The sequence below is a fragment of the Lathamus discolor genome, chromosome 1 (genome assembly GCF_037157495.1).
Source record: "Lathamus discolor isolate bLatDis1 chromosome 1, bLatDis1.hap1, whole genome shotgun sequence".
In the NCBI taxonomy this organism is placed as follows: domain Eukaryota; kingdom Metazoa; phylum Chordata; class Aves; order Psittaciformes; family Psittacidae; genus Lathamus; species Lathamus discolor.
Window position 1 is genome coordinate 94,660,539 of NC_088884.1, and position 19,319 is coordinate 94,679,857.

Sequence of the window (19,319 nt, forward strand, 5' to 3'; positions counted from 1 at the left end):
CTAGGTGGATGCTGCAACCACCAGCCCATATAGCATTTGGAGCTCCCTTGGGCAAATGACACATTTACTTCTATACAGTGGAAAAATATCCAAAATGTGTTCTTGACAAAGGGGTGACAGAGGCTAATATCTGGAAGATATCTTCTATATCCTGGGTTATGAAAGGCCTGGAGTCATGTCCCTTCAGACTTCTAAAACTTCAGCAGCAGACAGCGAGGAAGAATGATCCCAATTTTCTTCTAAATTTTGTTCTAGACTGCACACAAAAAGGATAACCTTCGCCCAGGTTTCCTGTCAAGCAGTGAGCACTCTTGCTGCAGTACTGAAAAGCCAGTGCTCCTATCTTGTTCTTCCTCCTACTGCTGGAGTTAGATGTTATAAACAAATACTCACTGGGCAATGGGCAGACTATTTCTCTATTTATTATTAGGATAATCTCCAGGGCGTGGATGTATTTGCACTACACTTGGACAGAGGTGTTTCTTTTTCCTTGTTCTTTCTAATTTTGCCTTTTGTTTTGAGCACTAATTCCAGTGTGGACATCAGGAGTTCTTCTGGAAAACATAGTTGTTGAAACCGGCATGTTTCTATGAGCAGGTTTGGGTGATAAGAAAAAAAATAAAAAATATCTTTTTGCTTTTGAATTAACTGGGCTTCAAAATCATTGGAAGATAATCTGAAAAGTTTTTTTTTAATTAGGATTTTGGTGTAAGCTTTTGGTAGGTGTTTCTGCATTCTGAAATTCAAAGGCAGCATATCTTGGAGGGTGGTAGAGACTGTATTATTTGGAACCATTTCTAAAACGTGAAAGGACAGAACTCAGAACGGTGGGCTAGCTGCATAAGTTCAGTCATGTTTTTAAATCTCTGCTTTGTAAAGCATGTTCTTGTAATGAAGAGAAGAATGTTAAAACTGAGACTATAAAATTCAGGCCCTGGGCAAATGTAATGAGAATATGCTTTTTTTATTATACATAGATACAAGAAGTTATATTTAAAAAAAATGCATGAAACATACAGTTCATAGAAAAACTAAAGTGAGTGCAAATCATTATTCTGGGATGTTAAAGTAGCATATGAAATAGTAGGTGGCAAAAGGAGCAGCAATGATCATTTCATTTTGCTTCTGAAGTGAACAAAATAGCAGAGACAGCAGGGCCACTGAAAGGATGAAACTTTGACATAACAGAGGGCCAAAATGAATTCTTCACCCTAATGATTATGAACTGTGGAGGTGGTAATATTCCAGGAACAAAGAGAGATTTTGATCACGGTTTTTTTTCCTTTCGTTCCTAGCACATGAAACATTAAAAGTCTTTATCACTGTATGAGAGCAGATGATAATAACGCAATTACAACGATCAAAGAATCAGCCTCGGAAGAATCATCTATTAGGATTCAAAAATTATTAGCAATAGCAAAAGGAAGGTCTTCCGTCAAGAGGACTAATAGATGTGATCAGTAGTAGGGGAGAGAAAGATGTTTTTGTAGAGTAGTGGGAAATAAAGGAATGCACTAAATTTTCTTGGGAGGACAGGAAATACTGGAAAAACCTACAGGATATTCAGACACAAAACATGTCATTCACTGAGAGGACTGTTGGCATTAATTCATAAAGAGGACACTGAGACTGATAAATGTGTTTCATTTGAACATTACTAAATCAGTAGATAACAGTGAAACAGCTATGTGGCAGAATTTATTAAGGTTTTGGAAAAACATTTGATACTTAGATGGAATTGCAAATTCATAAAACTTTTTATCAGCCAAACCTGCCAAAACAGAATGAAGAGTAGTGTGGGCTGAGCAAATATTCAGTAATAAAGAACAGCATGAATAGAAAATGCTAATTATTCATTTATGCTCTTTACAGTTACATTCACTTGATCACCAGTAACCGTGTTTACTGGTTTGTGAGAGAAGTGACCGAGGATCAGCCGCAATATCTCAAATTTTGAAAAAGCACCATTGCCTTCATGGAGAATTGTAAATTACACATCGTCTGCTATCTGATTTGTCTATGTGCTGTTTGTCAATATCGCTGCATTCTTGTAGCATCTCATAAACCTCTTAGAAACTATTGATCATGATGAATGGGAGGAGCTGCAAAGGAAGTATCTGCTGGAATCTAGAACAGTTCGGAATAACAATATAAACAAGCACAGCTAAACAGATATAAATTGAATTGCCTCAGTTATTCCACCTTTCTCTTTTTATATACCACTGCCTCAAGATGAATCATATGCTCCTGGTACAGTCTTATTACTTCATTAAAGCATTTCCAGTTTGTCAAAAACTATACAGATTGGCATCACATCCAAAAAGTATTATCTTCTTGTTGGAGAGAAGTGAAGGTAACATTACTGTGATTCATTTTTAGTGCTGGGTAATACTTGGAGATGTATCATGAATACATTTATTATTGTAGTGGAATAAACCATGCTGTGCAAAGACCTCCTTGAAGAATTGTGTTACGTGTAGGGTATAGTACAGTACATTACAACTCTGCTGCTACACTTAGGACTCAGTTGACACTTCCATTATCCTCTCCTGATTTATTGCTAGTGTTCATATTACAGAAGCATCTAGAAGACCCAACTGAGATTATGTCTGCATTGTTCTGCAGTGCTTTTACTCTGATTGGGGAAGATATGGAAAGTGGGAGGGGAAACAAAAAGATGAAGCGACTTGCCCAAGACTGAGAATCAATTGACTTAGAAGATGAGGGATGAAAGGGGTCTGGTCTGGGAGCTGAATAATCACATAGCAGAGACTAGAATCTGCACGAATTTGCTTTAGCTCTCAGTGGTGTTGTTAGCTTAGCTCTCTGGTAATACAATCTCACAGTTTTCAGCCGAGGATGATTCTGACAGCAAAGACAATGAGTTTGTACCTATCTATTTTATTACTAATGACCATATTCTCACTGACAGCATCAAGTTTAGAACCTGTATTTCCCAATTCTCATTCCAGCCAACTTGTCACTATATTACACATCCCATTCAGATGGATTTCTGTGTCAGCTAGTGTTGGTAGTTTATTCCAATTTGCCTAAAACCCAGGTCTTTTTGTTTTAAAATACTTTATGTAGATTAGGGGGTTATTCCCAAATAAACAAATGTTGCTCACCTTGTCTATTTATAGTAATCAATGTTTAAAATGGAATTGGATTGCTATGGGGAAAATTGCTAAACAGCACACTGCTCAGTAAAAGAATAGGATTCTGCAGATGCAAAACTGCATTTATTCTCTGGCTGTTTGCAAAACATGTTTGTGAATGCTCCCTAGTTGAGTTTTTATATTAATCAAAGGTATATGTATAAGTATATATTTTAATCTATATGCCTAGACAATGCCTTTATCCTTATATGAATTATTAATGTATAAAAATGCTCCATAGTCTTTTCAGACATGCAAGGGATAATCAGTTTTAGAGCTTGCAATGAATGTAGGTATTGATTTGCTAATATGAAGTAATTTGTGTGATCTAAATACGGTGCGTACAATGTGTGCAAATTGATTCCAGTTAATCATTTTTGACTGTTCTTCTTAATCTTGGTAAGTGAAAGCCCTGGCTTTTCCTGCTTGGATTTCTTGGTGGCTTTCAAAAGATTGATTTTTCCTTTACATCTTTGGGCCCTGATCCAGTATACCGCTTGGTGTGCTGCTTAGGTTTAATCATGTGAGCATCCGTAATGACTTCAACAGCAAAAAACTGCATGCTTAAATTCAAATTGGTGCTGACATATTTGCTGCATGCAAGTCTAAGCTTGCATCTTATTTGATTTTCATTTGATAGTAATTATTGGACAATAATATTATCGGCTTCATGTTAGGTGATACTGGACTATTAAAAAAAACCAACAAAACAGACAAAATGGAATTAAATAGAATACATTCATTGTACAGCATATATTTACTATTACTATTAATGAAAGGTTTAACAGGATTAGTTAATGTGATCAACTCATAAGATTGTTATTAAATAGTTTTGATGGGAAACTATTAATCTTAAATTTATCAGCCTGCAAATAGAAGTATAGGCATTTTAAAGGAATGATAACATCTAATACATGTCTGCAATTTCAATACAAATATTTAATGTATTTATTAAGCCATTTTAAATAGAATAGCCACATCTGACACACATGTGGATAGTAGGACATAGACCAGTTTATAGATGAAATAAATTCAGGCACTATTAAAAGTCATTTTTAGCTGCAATACTCTAGTATCCTGATCACAATGCAAACTGACTTTGCAAATTATAGTTTTCCTATCTGAAATCTCCACTACAACTGAATCTGGGTAATAGATTACCTCTCTACTACCACTTTGAATCAGAAACAGATCCATTATCTGTGGTCTGTCTGAAGTTCACGAATATATTGAATAACAAGTTACTTTTTTTTTTTCTCTACTGTGATCAGATGAACTATAACCCCACGAAAAGCTTTCAAAATACATACAAGCACATCTAACAAGGGCTTACACAGCTGCATGGCCATATCATTGCTCACATTTTTTCAATCCATATTTGTGTGAAGATAAATGTGTTAATTTGAATGTTTATGGACATAAGTCTCAAATGCATCATGAGCTCATATTTGCAAATGCTTTTGCTTAGTGATGTAAGTGCTGCTTAATTTGTAGTCTTATATTAAGAAATGGTTTCTAGGTACACCTTTAATATTACCACAAGGAACATGAAAATAACAGAGTGTTTCTATAATTATTTTTTCTCCTCCACTCTATAGAAACTAATAACTGATATTTTAGAGGCTTTTGCAAAGTTAACATGGAAATAGTATAAAAAGGGAAATTAATTAATGGGACTCTTAGTCCTTCCTAGTTGCAATGCCACTACATGATGGTTCGGGCACATAAATGTGTGCAAGTGAATCGGTTAAGACAAGAGAAAAGCACTGTGCATTAGCATCCGTCATCTCCTACCTCTCAGGAGATGGCCATCTGAGAACCATTACAGAGGTTAATATGTTCGCAAGAATGGTTCTGATCTTCAAACTGAGAAGCATTAATAGAAACACAAATTCTGAAACAATGTTATTTAATTAGCATGTGGGAAGGGACAGAAATTAATGTGTGTTTTTAATAATTGATTGTCATTACATAATAACTTCCATATTAATTGTGCATTAATTATGTTTGATGCAGAGCATTACGGTTTTCTTTTCACATATTGCTATGTGCATACTGTATTATGAGAGAAGGTTTTGTCCCTTCCAAAAGATGTGAGGTCAGGATATGAAAATTTACAATTTACCCTGTATATACTACTCTGGGGCAGGGTATCAGATTCAGTTTGTCAGCTGTTTCCCACTATCCTAAACACAGTTTGATTCTGGTCTACTCAAATTCCCTGTAAAGATCGCTATATTCTTCAGACTCATGTAGGTTAGACCAGCAAAAGTCACTTTGCTGATGCAGATACAGGAATATGTATATTATACAGAAATACCACATTAATAATAAATCCATATATAATATTATTAATACAGATAACACACTTACCACAGGATTCGACTGTTCAGATTCTTTCTGAACATTCTGAGCCTGCAGATATGGGACAGATTTTCTCATAAGTACTTTTCAGTACTTCTTAAATCTACCTGACTTATTCTAAGATACTTCTGTTTCCATATGTCTAGAAGGTAAATAAATGTGTATGAGGGAAAGAAGGAGGAGAGGGACAAAAATGTAAATGAAGAGTTGGGAAAGTGTCACTGAGCTTCCTTTCCTCAGTAGCTACTTCTGGTTAGGGTTGCAGTGAGTTTTGGTTAAAGGTGTCTTGGTAGCAATGGAAATATCTTTGTATACCAATTCATGCTTTTCAACATCCTGCTCCCCAGTGGATCTCATTTTTGCGAAATGCTGTGTTGTAGAGCATCATAGAATCAACAGATGGAGCTAGTTAATGCCTTTTCACTAACTGTGTTTAATATGATGTTTTTAAAAATCTAAAACTAATCTTGAAGAGAATAATATGAGCATGTGATGGGATTAAACTGATATTTGATTACGCTTAACAGATTTTCTATATGCTTACTTAGAAACTGTGCTCATATAATAGTGTGATGGACACCTGTATTATTTAGAGCAGGACCTGGCTATTTGTCTTGCCTGAAACACAAATACTCCATTGCTCTTCCAACACAGAATGTTTTTTTGCTTGTAATAGCTACTAACCTGGACATACGTAAACATGTTTAAAAATAATTTTAACCTCTGAACAGCTATTGGACACTAGAATAAATAGTGTGTGAAGATTCTGAAAGCCATGGGTTTAACTAAGAAAGTGAGGTCTGAGGGCCAGAGCTGGGTGCCTGCCTGAGATCCTCCATGGGATGTAGGTTCGGGATTCACCCAGCAGAGGCTTACCTGGTACCAGGGGTTCCTGCCACCAACAAGCTTCATTTATATCCAGGCTCTCTAGAGGCAGGTCTGTCTATCTATTCTCCAAAATACATAGCTCCTTTCTGTCCCAGCACCACTGAATTCCTCTGGCTGATGCTATGCCCTCTGGCAAAAACCTTTAGGTTCACTCTATCCACTGCTGCAGCCTCTGAAAAGAGTGATGCTATTGAAATAATGTACAGTTTTCTCAGTTTTTTTAGCTAGGTAAAACTCAAAGAACATTTTAATGCAAAGGCTGAAGGGAGGACTTTCATCAATATGAGGCTTTTCACCTCACCTTGATCTCTTAGTTTGGCATTGTGAAGTATAAAATGGCAGGTGCATGTTTCAAGGTGGTTTTGTCTTGTAAGTGACAGCACATTTCTTAGCGCTGTCTTATTTTGTTGGGTATTTCTACTTTAATTTCCAGTTGTGTATAAAGCCAGAACACAACCCTTGGTACTCTCTTGCAGAGCATGTGCTTTGGGTAATCTGCAAATCTGGCTTGGAACCTTTAATCTTTCTAATAGGTATAGCACATCAGAAAATACCTGTGGTCTTTCTGATCAAAGAAAGTGACTGATCTGTCTAGAAGAAATCCTGTTGAGCTTTTTTGATATTCACCTTATTCCTTCAATAACATTTTTAAGATGGAGGAATGGACACAAAGAGCTTAGTCTACAGTCTTGGGTACTCTGTCGGTCCTGGCCATGGTTCATCTCCTTTCCAAAATTTACTTATGCCTTGTACCCCAAACAATGTTCCTGAGGTAGAGGGGCTTGCATTAATGAGCTTAAGATGAAAGATGGGTCATCCTACGCTAGTTCATTAAAGAGAAATAACCTTAACATGTTTCTCAAGCATGAGGATGGGGGCTCCCACCTTATTTACCCTCATTTTGCTGTGGGTTCTGAAATATTTAGGTTTACTTTAGAGGAGGAAAAAGATCTCTACAGAGCTTGCAATTCCTTTCCTTTTCTTGTTTCAACACAAATTTTTATTTTTATTTTTTTTTTTTTAAGCCTAAGAGTTCTTTCAGTTTGAATGATTCTTAAAGTTCCTCTTCGCCTGACTGAAACATCAGCCAGAAGCTTAATAATTCAGCTGGCTAGTAAAGAGAGTCATAGCTTCCCTTCATGGAGAAAATGCTTGGTTAAGTATTCTGCTGTAGCTGTAGGGTCGTGTACCATCAACTGCAAAGCCTTCACAAAATGCCAGCCTAATTGCTGCATGCAGCTTCACAGAGCTGTAGCAGAAAGCAACTCAGAAATGAAGTGGCTCAATATCAAATCCGAAACTATTTAACTCTGTTAGAAACAAATGAGTGTTCTGTATCTAACCAGCACCCCCTTCACCTATGCTTACCCAAGTCAGAGGCAAATAAACTTTGTTACACAAAATATAATTGTAAATCGTAAAACAAAGTCTGGTTGTTGACCACGTACAATAATGAGGATTTATTAAACTAAAATCTAACATATTCTTTCACATAGCTGAGGATTAGATAGATCTCTGAGGCTCTCTTGCATTCAGCAGCAGTGATGAAGGCAGTGATTGATGTCTCTCTAAGAACCACTGTTGAAAACCAGGCACAAGTACTTTGAAGGCATAATCAGTATATAAAATCATTGCATGTGGATAAGCATTACCAATTTAGCTTTGTCTCAGTTCAAAGGTATTACTCAGCTTAACAGTATCCTACCTCTCCAAGCTGCAGGATTTCAGTCAGATTTTTTGTTTGTGTCTCAATTCTGTTTTCTTTGTGAGTGTAAGAATGCTGGGGCAGAGACTGCCTTCGTTTCAAGTATGCTCCACACTTGCCAAGTATTCAGAAAGATAATGTTAAGATCTACAGCTTATTGCTCTGCACTATTATTGACAGCATCTTGAAAACATGAAGAACATTTTTCTGATCATCTTCTCTCTAATGTCAAGAACAATTCATTGGTACCTTTGCAGCTCCCTGTAGGTAATACTGGGGGGGGGGGGGGGGGGGATGGATTATTTTTCCTTAAACTGCAATGGTTTAAACTTAACCACCTTTACTTAAAGACATTACTTTCACAAAGCTATTTTTATCTCTAGGTTTGAGCAGTGTTCTTCCTTTTAAAAATAGATTATATATCAGGAATATTTTCCAGCTCCTGAATGTGTTTATTTTTTCCCTAACCATCACAGAGATCAGAAACCAAAAAAGCCAGTTTGTAAAGCATTCAGGGTACAGAACTGCATGTAAAAACTGATAATTAAAGTTCAAAGCATACAAGCTTACTCTTTTTTCTTTTTTCGTTTTTTTCTTTTCCCGTGAAGATGCTTAAGAAGAATATGAACATGCAAATAGAACGAACATCCACTAGAAAATGAGGGAAGGTATTCTGTACTATATCTTCCACTAGTTTCAAAAGTATTATGCTATCTATCTATTTCACCAGCTGGAGCCTAAATAACCAGAAAACATTAAAATTCAATTTTTCAGCAGACATCAGCTCCTGAGTAAGAAATCCTGCTGCAATCTGCCTTGTATCCACAGGACCAAGCTGGAGGTGAGATAGTTGCCTTAAAGGTGAGCAGAACTGGAGGAACTGTAAAAGCCTACCTGACTTACACCAGTCTGAAATCCAAGTACACTGAGAACTGCTGTACAGTAGGTGCCCAGTTTCCATTTCTTTCCATACTGCTCATGCTGCTTCTTCCAGGAAGACATGCCTTAAAATGACCTGGGTTTGCCACTAGGTATTTATAAGAGAGAACAGTATATTCTTAGTTAACAGAGATCTAACTATGTATGCATATCTTGTAGCTATTTCTCCAGTTTTTCTCTTAGAGTATCCAGTAATATAGTTTGTGAGCAAAGACACAAACGAACTTTGCTAATTAGCCAACATGTTCATCTATAACAGTTGACAATGCTGTTCACTACTGTAGCAGGAATCAGGTTATTAACAGTGAACCAATACTGGTAAAAATTAGAGCTAAAGCCTTGTAACATGGCATTCTTCTTAACCTGTTTTTTCCTCTGTATGTGGTTAACCATTGTAATTCAGAGGGTTGTGTCTTTATTTTACACAGTTGTTTCTGTGTTGTCATTTGGGCATGTTGTCATTCATCAGCAGGAAGCCGGACAGAACTTCACTCAGTCTGTCAGAAAGTGGCACCGGAGCTCTGAAAGGTTGCATCTCTACTTGAGAGCCAGAGGTTTATTCTGTTAGCCTATATAACAACATATCTGCTGTATGTTAGTGAAGCTTGCTCATTCACTCATATGTGAATTCTCAAGTTCACTACAAACAGTAGAAGTAATTATTTTGCATTCCAATGCATCAGGATTTTGTTTATTCTCACTTGCTATCAGAACAGTGCTGAGCATTGTAGGCTAGAAGGCAGCTCAAATACTGTTGGATTTTATTTTATTTTTGTGTGAAGAGAAGGGATACCAAGAGAGTCAGTTTTGGGGAGAGGAAGTAGAAAAGAACAGAGAAAAAGGAACAACACAGAAAATACAGAAAAATATTCAATACTTTTGGTTCACAGTAGCAATCCAAAATGCTTTTGGATTAAGGACTGCTTGAATACTTCTGTTATAGAACACCCGGTTTTTACACTTCTGCTCAGGACAAAGCTTCTTCTAGCATAGGTTAAAGTCACAACTGACTGGACAGGTGTGGTGATGGTATGGCCAACTAAGGACAAAACCCAACACAGCAGCTACAGAAGGTATAGAGGGGCAGATTAGCCTTCCTAGAATTTGTTTCTGGGCTTCTATTGCTATGTATTTCTCTGTCAAATGGTTTTGTGTAAAGACAAGATGAAAGCATATAATTAATTAGACTCACTTTGTTGTCTGAAGGGGTTTTGTAGACCTGGTTTAAAAAGATCTACTATTCCTGATGGAAACAGCTCCATTAGATGAATTTAAACACAGTGGATATAAGGAATAGGTAAAATACAATTTTCTTTTGTTAATGCTACATAGTATGCAATATAAAACTTGTCACATGGCCTTGTTGCTGGAAGGAAGATGTTTAAAAAATTTCCAGTGGGAAGAAAAGGTAGCATTTCTATAAAGACAGAACAAAAAAAATGTTTGTTTTTTTATTACCTCTGTTACCACTGTTCTGTAATGGAGAAAAAAATCTGAATTTATTTGCAGTAAAAGCCCTGCAGCACGTAAGACGATGAACAGATAATACAAAATATTAATTTTAAGGCAATGGATAGAATACAATTTCTAACAGAATTAATTCTTCAGAACTATTCTCTTGATAAATGAGCAGTGAAAGGAGACTTTTCATGTGCTAATGTATGGAAATTTTTGTTTTCTCAAGGATTATTGTACTATATTTATCCTTCTAAAAAGAAACAGCTCTGTTCTAGGGTCCAAACACATAAACCTTTTGGTGCCATGGCCATATTATGTATCTAAAGAGACACAAAAATTTAGTCACTGTCTTGTGTTGTACTTGCAGTGTGGAGTACTGCTAGGCCCGAAGGCAGAGGAGAAGAGAGATAGTGTCAGGATGTCTGGATTTTTTCCCTCAGTTATTAAACAAGCGAATCTTGCCACTTCTGTAGTTGCAGGAGCTCTTGTCTATTACAAACTAAAAAGAAAAAAAGAAGTCTAGTCTTCAGAAAATGCAATTAAGCCATCTTGCTTGTTTGGACTTATTTTGATGGTTATATAAGAAGGGTACATGTTTCTTTGGGCATGTGCTTACTTCAGTCTTCTGAGACACCTTTGACACACACTGAATTGGAGGTATTTTTCCCCCCAGGGTGCTTGCAGATGATATGTAACTGTGATTTTCCTGGCAGCAGCTTGAATTGGTCTGTGCTTTAATGTTACCAAACAACTCTAAATGTGAGGATGGGGATTCTCTCACCTATATATTTATAATGCTATTTGTGTATGCAATTAAGGGAAAGAACAGAAAAAGCATCAGTTATCTGCTAGTGTATCTTAAATCTTAGATAAATCCTGTTCAAGTTGGCTAGAATTTGCAGAGAACACGGCTGACACATTAATTTATCCTGATGTTCTGTTTTCCCTATTTCATTATTAGGTAAGTTTCTTTCTTTGCAGTCTGAAATATTAATTCCCTTAGTTTTCTGCTACTTATGAAAATTTATTTCATGAGCAATTGGTAGTGAGTACATCTATTAGGAAAGGGAGTAGCTGATCTCGGTGTGTTAATTGATTTGCAAATTTAGCTATCAAAAAAGACCCTGAGAGGAAACCACAGTAAAACTTCATTTTCAATTAAGCTAGTATCTCTACAGTGGAGTGGGGGGCTGCTGTGCAAGCCCCCTTCACATCTTGGAGGACAGGCACGTCACAGGATAATGCTTTTGGCCCCTAAGGGAAGGGAAGAAGCCAACTGCAACATAGCTCTTTTGGTTGAGGCAGTCGGGGTGTCATTAGCTGAGGTGACTGCAGGTCAGCCAGGATTCAAAGATATGATAGTGGAGATCTGGGAATAAGAGAAAGAAAAACTAGATTCTTTTGCTTTTATTGTATTATGAAGAAAAGAGAGAGAAAAAGAAGCAATAGGCCTTTCCAGCTATCAGAGTAAAAAAATACATATATATTTAAATTTAAAATCTGCATGTATGAAGAATCAAGTTACGTAATTTCTTTTGTGTGCACTTTGGTCACCAGCGTTTAACATTTCGTGCCACTTCTATTGGCAGCCCTTGATGGGAAAAAGCCGTGGTGGCAGTAGGTGGCAGTGCAGCTCTTTCTTTGCGGAATTGAGACGGCGGCATCAATCCACCGTTTACAAAGTATAGCCTTTTCCAGATGCAGGCCTCAGGGCCATATTCAGTCCTGCAATTCACTTCTCATTGCTGGGGATGTCTCGTTAGGAGATTAACTGTTTAAAATGCAGTGCTAATGTGAAAGTTTTAATTGGGAAATCCTGTGCATGTTAAATTAATCTTAAGTGCTTTTATCTATAATGCCTGTTTCCTTTCCACAGCGCTTTGTATTTTTAACTCCCTCACATTCTTTTACATCATATTACAATAATTGAAATAGACCAACAATGCTTTTTAGATCAGAGTTTGCTGAAAATGCTTTAAAAAGCTGGTTTCTGAAGCCTCCTAAATCCTACAATACAGGGCTTCCCAAATGCAATGTGAGCTGAATGATAGCAGCTCAGCATACTGTCTGTATATTGACAAGCAGTTTGTATCTATGGAGAGAATGCAGGCCAAAGGTTTCATCCTAACCACAGCTTATGTTTCATGGATAAGTGTGTTATGCATTTGGAAATGCTGAGAACTGGGATTTGCAGTTTGAAAGAAAAGCAGATAGTAAATCAGCTAAACATTTAGGTTGAGACTTTCAAAGTGGCCCTGGGGATTTTAGAGACTGGACTCTAAGGCTGCTTATAAACCCCTAATTTTTTAATTTGACCACATCATACACACTGAAGTCTTGGTAGAAGTGGGCAAAAAAGGGAGAGACTGAAGTTGCAACACTACCAAGGTATAAACTGTATTCCAATTCTTACTCTATGTGCATGGTTCAGGTTTTATCTGCATACTTTGGTGGTAACTGTTGCTTTTAAAGTCTTGGTCTTTCTCAGGGGCACCTTACACATCATTTGGCTGTCTCTTTTTGTCATCTTCCCAGGCATTTTTTCAGAGAGAGAAACATTTGGGCACAGCACTGTGAGTACCATTTCCAGGTTTACCAGCCTAGCTTCACTGTAACACAGCCATCCTTGCACTTGTTCTGCATTGCCCAGCATAGACATTGCTGAGAACTTGAGGAGTAGTCTATGAAGGAGATAAAGGTAGACAGCTGACCATGCCTTTAACATAAATATTTTAGACTTTGTGATTAAATGGGTTTATTTATTAAGGAGTAGCCTGGTTTTTCTTTTCTAAATGCCTGGACAAAGATGTGGCCAAAGGAGTTAAGTTGTAAAGATCAGCCACAGAGCAACAGGCCATTAAAGGATGGAACTAACATATTGTGATGAAGAGTTTGTGTGTGTATTTGTAGGTAACTTCATTTCTGCAGATGCTCAACATTACTAGGATTCAAAGATATCTGTTTGGAAGATAAGGCATAATTATTTGCATTTTCGGCTACTGAATAATTCTCTTTAATTCATATACAAAGATTGTAGCATAGAAATTGCTGTGTTCTCTATCAGGATTAAATTTAACGATGGTAAGGTTTTTTGTGATGTGTGTCTGCTATGAAAGATAAATTTCACATTCATCTCTTGTGTGGAATGCTTTCAGGGTGAAGAATGTGAAGCCCACCCTTTGGCAGAGAAGTCAGGGCAAATGTGCCAGTGCTAAGGTTTTCATGGTGCTTTAGCAGTTAATATTTAAAATGCAGATGCTCATGTTTGTTGTTTGCATGATTTCAAGGGTTCTGATGAAATGTTCCATCTGATCTAGTCTCAGAAAACCCAGGGAAATATGTAAAAGGGCATGATTCGTGTCTTGTATTTCTACTTACAGAGAATATGAAAAGCATAAATATTATTCCAAATATAAATCTTTTGCAAATTATTGGATATTATCCTCCATCTCTTTATAGATATTATATAATACAAACACAGTGCTTTATTACTGAAGGTGGTCTGATTTTATTTGCCCAGAACACAAGATCAGTATGTGTCCTTAAATAATAAACTGTAATACTAGTAAGACCAATTTGCCTCCAGCTAGGGAGAAAATGGCTGAAGGCGTTATGGGAAATCTACATCACATAAGGCCCAGTAAACCTATATATGTATAACTATACATGTAGGAGGGAGGGGAATAAAAGGCTGAAGTAATTTTAAAAGGAGATTCAGCATGGTAAGATATTTGGAGAGAAGAGGCATGAAAACACAAATCCTTGAAAAAAAAAAAAAGGGGGGATTTCCAAAGTTCTGAGAAAATAGTAATACTTTGAGAAACAGGACAGCCAGCTTTTTCAAAATGAAGTGACTTAGGAATATTTGTAGATGAATGCTGTCTTTTGAGAGGGGAGAGGTGTGGAAGTTTGAAAGGAAGCTGATAAACAACAAAATGCCTTGCGTGTGGGAAAGGGAAAACATTGAAAACTTGGGAAAGGGTGGTCTGCTCGCATACTGGTGTCCAAATAGGTTGGCAACAACTTCATGAATAACCTGCAATACTGACAAATGAAGTTACACTTTAGTTCTTCTGATTAGTAATAAACAATGTGTGAGCATCCATAGTTTAGGGTAAATAACCAATTAGATGTTAGAAACTATATGCATCCAGATGATTTTCAAATGATGACTCTAGAAGAATTTGCATTGAATAGCTATGGGAAATTAATAAGTTAGAATTGATAATATCTGTTAATGCATAAGTCATATTTTAAGGAGGGAAACTGGATTTTAATTCATATTCTGGGCCAGGTTTTCTTACATGTCTAAATTTATGTTGCTGTCAAAGAAGAGGTACCAATTTACCTCAACATAGTCTCTTTGCGTATGCTTGAATATAATATTCTTGAGAAGTGCCAAAGCTCTGGAAAAGGAGGTCTTTCTTTTCTCTGCCTGACAAGTGCAGTGTATTCTGCAGCAAGGAGTCTATTTACATTACTGAGTTACATTCCTGTAATGGGTGAACAGTTACAAAGGTCACAGTACAGATCAGTCCCCAAATTACTTGACACGAAAACTTTACTGAACTGTCAATGGATATACCCACACCATATATTGCTGTTGCCCACACTATAGGCATGCAGAATACGACACAGATTCAGCTCAAAAGCCACATGAACGTATTTTCATGCTCACAAGCTCCAGCTAATATTTGTGTCCTGTACTGAAACAGCCATACAGCTTTCAGTCAGTTCTGAAGTTAGGCAGAATGCTCACCTGTGCTCAGGACATGAGCAGAAACAGATCTCTCTAAAAACTGCACTGTGTAAGTGTTCTTGGCAAAGGATGCCTCTTTGGAGGTGTGGATGCCAATAACTAAGCAGTTATCAGTCATCTCATTTCACATAACACATGCAACACAAGTAAATCCATGTTGTTAGATCACAGTCACTTTAGCTACTGTTAATCTGCGCTGAGCAGTTAATCTAAAACTTAAAGGTTCTGTATTCTGTTATTATTACTAATTCCCTGACCCGTGAAGGACCCTTTCTTGTTTCATTGACAGAACATTATTAACTAGTCATGGTATAGCATTATTTAGTTTCATTTGTGAGTCAGGTAAACAGCTGCAGTGTATTGACACTTTCAGTCCACTTAATTAAAACTGAAAGTACAGAACAAAAGCAATTAATTGCAGCAATCAATAAATATGACATATAAAGTATTGAACACAAGCTCATGATTCCATGGTATGTTGGAATAAAAGATTTTTGAAAAAAAAAAAGGAAAAAAAAAAGATAAAAGCTGGGCTAACTATTGTTTCTCAGAAACTCATAATTTAATAGCACAAATGGAGTAGGTTTTCTTGTTTGGAACTACTGCTAGAACTTCTTCATCTGAATTGGCTCATAAAACATACACGAGGTTTATAGTAATAAGTAGTCATGCAAATAAATACATTGTACATACAGCAACCAAGAATGGTATGAGGTTGAATCTGTTGATAGCTATTGAGCTAAATATGCTGTACAGGCTGCGCATCCTAATGAGAGAGTACCTAGAAAGAAAACATTCCTTAAAGCATCAGAATGGCTACAATTACATGTCATGGCTTTTTTTTTTTTTTTATTTTTTGTATACAAATGTTAAGTTTCTCACTTCCCTGTATGCTGTTTCAGGATACCAGATAATGAAAAGTAGTTTAGCTTTTCAGATTAATGTACTGCCTAATCTGCAAACCTCACACTCCTAAATCTTCCTTTCCTAGGCATCAAGTTTGATTTTCACTTGTCTCTGTATCCATTGTTTAACCTTAGTCATTTTAATAATGGATCCTACTGAACATTAAAATAAGGCAGTCCTTCTTTCATTGCTAGTTTGCTATGAGTTGAATTAATCAGAGTTGAACAACTTTTTAAAACTATGCCTCAAGAGTTTTTAAACTATTAAATATTTTTCTATTATAAGGACTCAGAATTGTTCACTGCAGAGAATAAAGTACCACTTTTGCATACATTACACAAACATTTTGTGCTTCGTGAATCCACAATAAATTTTCTTGCTGATTACTTGTGTAATCTAAGGATCTCCTACTGTTTTATGGAGAGTCTTATTAATTTCATTCAAGTAATAAAATTAGCACCTGTAGAGAACCCTTTATGATTTTTAAGCTTTTATCATATTTATAAGAATCTGCTTCATTTATCATGTAACAGCCAGTTTATTTTAACTCTAAAAGTAGTTATTTATTGCTGGGAATTTTTAATTAGTAAGATATCCGCTATTTAAATAAAAGAAATCATCATATCAGCAATGCTGCTTATTCTTATATTGGTGATAGATTCAGGTATGATCACCAGACTTGGAAGCTAGATTTTTAGGGTCAAACACTGAGAATTTAAATGTTTCTTCTGAAGCCTGAGGGAATGCTGAGACAATAGTGTGGAACCTCATTGTCTGCGCATGTCACTAGAAACTGAATGAACTTCTCATTTGCTAGTGTATAAATGGGGATTTTGTTCTTGGAGGGTCAGAACTTTAACTGGTGGATTCAGTTATAGAAATAACATAAATTGTATAATAACAAAGATTGATGTTAAATCTTGGAAAGGGAACATTAGGACATTGAGAAAATTGGTCTTACAGCTGAGGCAGAGAGGAACTGAAGTCGTATCTTGAACTCTTCTTTGATAAGCAGGCTTCTGCTATGTATCTGCATGATTCTGCCTTTTCTTATCTGTATGGCCATTTCCAAGCAATGCAAGTTGTTAGCAAACTTGTATTTGCAAAGTCTTAGATGAAACATATGAGGGTAAATGCTGATGTTGTAACAAGGACTATAAGGTTAGAATACATAAATGAAAGCAGATGAATATTGTGTTACTGTTTACACACAAAAAATGTGTCAGGATCATAATGTTATCACTTTTTCATTAATTAAATTCTGTACTTATGGCTTGGATGTATTTTTATGTTTCTTTTGAGAACTGCGTGTTTTCACTTGTACAGGTGACTTGGCAAAAAAAAAAAAAAAAAAGGAGTATTGAGTATGTTTGTAGAAGGAGAAATTATGTTAGGTGCCAGAATACGGACTTCTCTGTGATGGACAGAAGTCCTTCACCAAGACACTATGTCCAGTAGTTATTCACCTTTTCATTAGTGTATGTAGCCATTTCAAAGCAAGTGAATCGCCAAATCATGAACTATCAAGGACATCAAGAAGCTGAGTGGTTTTTATTTGCAGTAAGTCTTTCATAAATCATGCTGTGACATCATAAAACCTGTTTGTGTAGATCATCTTTCGAAAAATGATTACCTGTAAGACTTGCTATATAAGAGGAACACAGAGCTAACTATTGTGTCATTTAGAAATCGTCAAGGACTATTGATAGTAAAATGCAGGTAGTCTGGGTGTTGTTTTATACTCATAGTACTCTAATGAAACTTTTATTGAATAACATGATTGAAATCACTCTGACATTTTTTGGCTATCTGAAGATCACTCAGAAATAGCAATGTAGGTCATCAGAGAAAAATAGATCTTGAGACAATTAACGAAATTCACTGTTTAAATTATATCAAATCAAATATTCTGGAACAAATTCTTTAAGAGCAGAAAGGAGGATCACATCTGCTGATGAGATTTCCTTTTGCTCATACAGTGAAATACAAGAATTAATGTTTGACGATAAAACATCATTGATAGTGAAGAAAGATGCTGAAATGACACCTGCTGGAAAAGGAATAAACTGATGTCACAAAAGCTGCGTGCACAAATATAACCTCTACTCTCTTCTCCTTCTCCTCATTTGGATTACATATGCATATTTTAATATTCAGTTTTAGACAAACCAGCCTGGTGACGCAGAAATGAAATGATTGTCTTCCTGAGTTTTCTTACCTTACTGAAGTAAACCTTTAGAAATATTAACAATTCTTGATTTAAATTGTATTAAGGTATTGCAATAAGGATTTAAATGGCAGCAGTTGCATAATTTCTGTTATGAATCATTTTTGCCTGAGAATTAATTTATTAATTACAGCAGTTAAGTGTAATTATTCTGCCTCTTAAGGTGTACCTTATTATTGCTTTTTAACAGTAAGACAAATTCTGCCAAAGGTAATTATCATAACAATAATTTAGTGCACACTTTTGATCTTGTTAGGAAAACAATATAATCTTCATGAAATGATCTTTTCCATGTTAATGAGTCATTCACAGAGCTGTCCTTCATGTTCCTTACTCCTCCAAGAAGTGAATTGAAGCTTGGTAATTGGAGAGGCAGAGAATGACAGCAGAGAATGTATTGAAAAGATTTTTTTTTTTCATAAAATACATCTAGCAAAATGTTTTTTATTAGTAGCATAGTCTATGATTTTAATTTTTTTTTTTAACAAAGATAAGGTTATTAGTAACGTTGCTATTCACTCTCTCACAAAAAATTGCCTTTCCCTTTCATCTGTATTCAGGTGAAATTAAAGTGAAGCAAGCTTCTCTGTGAAATATCCACCACCAGTGGATATTGTTGAACAACTTAAGAATAAGTTTATTAGAATAAATTCTTGTTTATTGGTAATGACCTTGGAGAAATTTCTCTACAGGTGACAATGAAGAACAATGAAAACCTTCTCATCTAGTGTATGATATTAATGGAGCAAAACTTTTATTTCTTCTGCAGAGCTCCTGAGTAAATGCTGAATTCTATAAAATAAATATTGAAGCTATGGTACAACATATGATCACCTTTGCTAACCTCCAAAGTTATTAATCTCTTTTGTATTGAGATCTTTGTCTGCTGTAAATAGATGATAGGGACAAAGCAGG

The 19,319-nt window shown here is 36.0% G+C and overlaps 1 protein-coding gene across 1 annotated transcript in view; it reads left to right on the forward strand.

Moving 5' to 3' along the window:
• LOC136007268 (uncharacterized) overlaps window positions 1–8,992 on the forward strand; it is a 161,253-nt gene extending 152,261 nt beyond the window's left edge. The window contains exon 9 of the mRNA XM_065665187.1: window positions 8,944–8,992. The gene's annotated coding sequence lies outside the window, so the exon portion shown is untranslated. The remainder of the gene's footprint in view (window positions 1–8,943) is intronic.
• Window positions 8,993–19,319: the final 10,327 nt, after the last annotated feature.